The sequence below is a fragment of the Dendrobates tinctorius genome, unplaced genomic scaffold (assembly GCF_039654945.1).
Source record: "Dendrobates tinctorius isolate UK_male_01 unplaced genomic scaffold, ASM3965494v1 ptg000028l, whole genome shotgun sequence".
Lineage (NCBI taxonomy): Eukaryota > Metazoa > Chordata > Amphibia > Anura > Dendrobatidae > Dendrobates > Dendrobates tinctorius.
In genome coordinates, this window is record NW_027361696.1 from 96,521,826 (window position 1) to 96,528,010 (window position 6,185).

The window sequence follows — 6,185 nt, forward strand, 5'->3', positions numbered from 1 at the left end:
GCCTATGCAGTACCACGCTATGACCTACCCAGTCGCCACTTATTCTCTCGCAAAGCCATCCGAGCCCTCCACCATCATGTGAAAGACCGCATTGTCCATGCACTCAAGCAGTCAGTGAGCGGAAAGGTGCACCTCACAACTGATGCATGGTCCAGTCGGCATGGCCAGGGCCGTTACGTGTCCATTAGAGTTGAGCGAAACGGGTCGAAAAAATTCAAAAGTCGCCGACTTTTGGCAAAGTCGGGTTTCATGAAACGAAACCCGACCCTAGGATGAGGTCGGCCACGAGGTCGGCGACTTACGCGCCAAAGTCGCGTTTCAAAAGTTTGTTTTGCACTCTTTTTCAGCCAATCAGGATCCACGGACACTGTGGGCAACGTGATGACATAGGCACGGGTCACCACCATCTTTCAGAAGGGCATGCAAGTGATTGGCTTGCTTTGGTGGTCGTCACAGGGGGTATAAAAGGGCGTGCACGCCGACCTCCATCTTACTTCTGCCGATCTTAGTATAGGGAGAGGTTGCTGCTGATTCTGTAGGGAGAGCGTTAGGCAGGGAAGAAGACAAAAAAACTGCTTCTGCTGCTAGCGATTTGGCCTGCACAACACACAAGTCACTGTGTGTGCAGTGCAAGGGGAGGCTATATTGTGGTGTATCAGTGGTGTTGGTTGTTGGGCTGCCTTCTAAGGCTTCCTGACATGCTGGCATTGCTGTTTACCCACTGCTCCGCAAACTGCTATTTTAAAAGCAATCCAATCTCCCTTATCCTCTCGTCACTTTGGTCACAGGCAGCTGTGCCATCGAGCGTGTCACATAGCGCTCAGATATCAGTGGGCCGCACACAATCCACAAGTGTCCAGTGTCCAAAAGTGTACGCAGAGATTCAAAATCTCCATTATCCTCTCGTCACTTTGGTCACAGGCAGCTGTGCCATCGAGCGTGTCACATAGCGCTCAGATATCAGTGGGCCGCACACAATCCACAAGAGTCCAGTGTCCAAAAGTGTACGCAGAGATTCAAAATCTCCATTATCCTCTCGTCACTTTGGTCACAGGCAGCTGTGCCATCGAGCGTGTCACATAGCGCTCAGATATCAGTGGGCCGCACACAATCCACAAGTGTCCAGTGTCCAAAAGTGTACGCAGAGATTCAAAATCTCCATTATCCTCTCGTCACTTTGGTCACAGGCAGCTGTGCCATCGAGCGTGTCACATAGCGCTCAGATATCAGTGGGCCGCACACAATCCACAAGTGTCCACTGTCCACAAGTGTACTCAGAGATTCAAAATCTCCATTATCCTCTCGTCACTTTGGTCACAGGCAGCTGTGCCATCGAGCGTGTCACATAGCGCTCAGATATCAGTGGGCCGCACACAATCCACAAGTGTCCAGTGTCCAAAAGTGTACGCAGAGATTCAAAATCTCCATTATCCTCTCGTCACTTTGGTCACAGGCAGCTGTGCCATCGAGCGTGTCACATAGCGCTCAGATATCAGTGAGCCGCACACAATCCACAAGTGTCCACTGTCCACAAGTGTACGCAGAGATTCAAAATCTCCATTATCCTCTCGTCACTTTGGTCACAGGCAGCTGTGCCATCGAGCGTGTCACATAGCGCTCAGATATCAGTGGGCCGCACACAATCCACAAGTGTCCACTGTCCACAAGTGTACGCAGAGATTCAAAATCTCCATTATCCTCTCGTCACTTTGGTCACAGGCAGCTGTGCCATCGAGCGTGTCACATAGCGCTCAGTTATCAGTGGGCCGCACACAATCCACAAGTGTCCACTGTCCACAAGTGTACGCAGAGATTCAAAATCTCCATTATCCTCTCGTCACTTTGGTCACAGGCAGCTGTGCCATCGAGCGTGTCACATAGCGCTCAGATATCAGTGGGCCGCACACAATCCACAAGTGTCCAGTGTCCAAAAGTGTACGCAGAGATTCAAAATCTCCATTATCCTTTCGTCACTTTGGTCACAGGCAGCTGTGCCATCGAGCGTGTCACATAGTGCTCAGATATCAGTGGGCCGCACACAATCCACAAGTGTCCAGTGTCCAAAAGTGTACGCAGAGATTCAAAATCTCCATTATCCTCTCGTCACTTTGGTCACAGGCAGCTGTGCCATCGAGCGTGTCACATAGCGCTCAGATATCAGTGGGCCGCACACAATCCACAAGTGTCCAGTGTCCAAAAGTGTACGCAGAGATTCAAAATCTCCATTATCCTTTTGTCACTTTGGTCACAGGCAGCTGTGCCATCGAGCGTGTCACATAGCGCTCAGATATCAGTGGGCCGCACACAATCCACAAGTGTCCACTGTCCACAAGTGTACGCAGAGATTCAAAATCTCCATTATCCTCTTGTCACTTTGGTCACAGGCAGCTGTGCCATCGAGCGTGTCACATAGCGCTCAGATATCAGTGGGCCGCACACAATCCACAAGTGTCCACTGTCCACAAGTGTACGCAGAGATTCAAAATCTCCATTATCCTCTCGTCACTTTGGTCACAGGCAGCTGTGCCATCGAGCGTGTCACATAGCGCTCAGATATCAGTGGGCCACACACAATCCACAAGTGTCCAGTGTCCAAAAGTGTACGCAGAGATTCAAAATCTCCATTATCCTCTCGTCACTTTGGTCACAGGCAGCTGTGCCATCGAGCGTGTCACATAGCGCTCAGATATCAGTGGGCCGCACACAATCCACAAGTGTCCACTGTCCACAAGTGTACGCAGAGATTCAAAATCTCCATTATCCTCTCGTCACTTTGGTCACAGGCAGCTGTGCCATCGAGCGTGTCACATAGCGCTCAGATATCAGTGGGCCGCACACAATCCACAAGTGTCCAGTGTCCAAAAGTGTACACAGAGATTCAAAATCTCCATTATCCTCTCGTCACTTTGGTCACAGGCAGCTGTGCCATCGAGCGTGTCACATAGCGCTCAGATATCAGTGGGCCGCACACAATCCACAAGTGTCCACTGTCCACAAGTGTACGCAGAGATTCAAAATCTCCATTATCCTCTCGTCACTTTGGTCACAGGCAGCTGTGCCATCGAGCGTGTCACATAGCGCTCAGATATCAGTGGGCCGCACACAATCCACAAGTGTCCAGTGTCCAAAAGTGTACGCAGAGATTCAAAATCTCCATTATCCTCTCGTCACTTTGGTCACAGGCAGCTGTGCCATCGAGCGTGTCACATAGCGCTCAGATATCAGTGGGCCGCACACAATCCACAAGTGTCCACTGTCTACAAGTGTACGCAGAGATTCAAAATCTCCATTATCCTCTCGTCACTTTGGTCACAGGCAGCTGTGCCATCGAGCGTGTCACATAGCGCTCAGATATCAGTGTGCCGCACACAATCCAAAAGTGTCCACTGTCCACAAGTGTACGCAGAGATTCAAAATCTCCATTATCCTCTCGTCACTTTGGTCACAGGCAGCTGTGCCATCGAGCGTGTCACATAGCGCTCAGATATCAGTGGGCCGCACACAATCCACAAGTGTCCAGTGTCCAAAAGTGTACGCAGAGATTCAAAATCTCCATTATCCTCTCGTCACTTTGGTCACAGGCAGCTGTGCCATCGAGCGTGTCACATAGCGCTCAGATATCAGTGGGCCGCACACAATCCACAAGTGTCCACTGTCCACAAGTGTACGCAGAGATTCAAAATCTCCATTATCCTCTCGTCACTTTGGTCACAGGCAGCTGTGCCATCGAGCGTGTCACTTAGCGCTCAGATATCAGTGGGCCGCACACAATCCACAAGTGTCCACTGTCCACAAGTGTACGCAGAGATTCAAAATCTCCATTATCCTCTCGTCACTTTGGTCACAGGCAGCTGTGCCATCGAGCGTGTCACATAGCGCTCAGATATCAGTGGGCCGCACACAATCCACAAGTGTCCACTGTCCACAAGTGTACGCAGAGATTCAAAATCTCCATTATCCTCTCGTCACTTTGGTCACAGGCAGCTGTGCCATCGAGCGTGTCACATAGCGCTCAGATATCAGTGGGCCGCACACAATCCACAAGTCTCCACTGTCCACAAGTGTGTGCAGAAATTCTAAAACTCCCCTGTCCTATAGACACCTTGTACCTTGTTTTACATTACTATATAGTTTGTTGGATTTTGTCTACATTTCTACCAAAAATGAGGAAGGCTGGTGGAAGAGGCCGTGGAATTGGGCGGGGGTTGGCAGCTGGTAATGATGGTGTTGGTGGTGGATCTGATGGTAGTGGCAAGAGCAAAATAGGACCAAATGCAGGAGGTGCTGACCCTGCGTCATCGTCTGTCTACATAAGGCCTCGAACGCTTAGCTTTCTAGGAGTTGGCAAACCGCTTTTAAAGGCAGAGCATCAGGAAAAAATTTTTGTCTTACATTGCTGACTCAGCCTCCAGCTCTATCGCCTCCTCTTCTTCAGTTGTAAAAAGTAAAAGCACTGAGTCGTCATTGGAGGCTCATGTTCATGAACCACACCTTTCCTTGTGTCCTTCACCCCAACCAAGATTGAAGGATGACGCAGGCCATACTACTGATTACTCCATGGAGCTGTTTTCACATACCATGCCTGGATTATCAAGTCAAATGGTGAATTACCCAGGCCAAGATGAATCTGACATGGAGTGCACTGATGCACAGCCGCTGATGGATGATTCTGCTGGTACATTCACTCAGAGCACTACATTGTCCTCGCAGTGTACAGAGCCAGATTTTGACCCTGATGAGACTCAGGTGCCCCTTCCCGCACACTATACCACCATACACGGTGACACAGAGAAAGGTGCACATGACATAGAAGAGGAGGTGATGGATGACCCAGTTGTTGACCCAGATTGGCATCCATTGGGGAAGAGGGTGCTGCTTCCAATAGCTCAGATGAGGAGCATCCACAGCAGACATCGACATCGCAACAGCTGTTATCTGGCAGGCCCGGAGCACTCCAAAGACAGGTTCCAAACATCAAAAGAGTTGCTGGACAGCTTGTCCAGAGGGTCAAAAGATCACAGCGTGCTAGGCCGCAAAATGTCTGCCAAAGTAGGAAGAGTGCAGTGTGGCAGTTTTTTGAACAAGATCCTCATGATCAGGCCAAGGTTATCTGTAAGAAGTGCGCAAAGACCTTTAGCCGAGGGAAAAATCTGAAAAATTTGAATACCAGTTGCATGCTTAGACATTTAACCAGCATGCACTTGCAAGCGTGGACACAACACCAAACCTCAAGTGCCACATGTGCAACTGATCACAACGAAGGTAGTCAGCAACGCTACATTGTTTCCCCCACTGTAAGCACACCGGTTAGCACAGCAGCAAATGTTGAGGTGTCATTGCAAGGCCACAGCAGTCAGGGAATCCCACTGTTATATCAACGAAAGACTGATTCTAGGCCATCAGAAAGAACACCAACTCCATCACCATCATCAACCCTCTCTCAGTCCGCCCTGTCCACCGCTACTTCCACCATATGCAGCTCTCAAGTCCAGCTCACCCTCCCAGACACTATGAGTAGGTCAAGAAAGTACTTAGTCTCTCATCCACGTACACTGGGTTTGAACGCCCACATTGCCAAACTAATCTCGTTTGAGATGATGCCCTTTCGGTTGGTGGAAAGCACAGCTTTCCGCGAACTCATGGCCTATGCAGTACCACGCTATGACCTACCCAGTCGCCACTTCTTCTCTCGCAAAGCCATCCCAGCCCTCCACCATCATGTGAAAGACCGCATTGTCCATGCACTCAAGCAGTCAGTGAGTGGAAAGGTGCACCTCACAACTGATGCATGGTCCAGTCGGCATGGCCAGGGCCGTTACGTGTCCATCACTGCGCACTGGGTTAATGTGGTGGATGCAGGGTCCACAGGGGACAGCGGTGGTGGGACAGTGCTGCCTAGCCCATGGTCTAGGAAACAGTTGGCTGTAGGCGTTCGACCCTCCTCCTCCTCCTCCTCCTCCAGAAGCGACAGCTCGTCCACAGAGCGCAGTCTTACGAGCACTCCATCTGCAGCTGCCACTGTTGCACACGATGTGTCCCCCTATCGAGCAGCTAGTGGAAAGCGTCAGCAGGCTGTGTTGCAGATGATGTGTTTGGGCGACAGACACACCGCCGAGGTGCTGGCCGAGTACTTGAAGCGACAAACTGAGTCATGGTTGGGCAGTGTACATCTTGAGGCAGGCAAG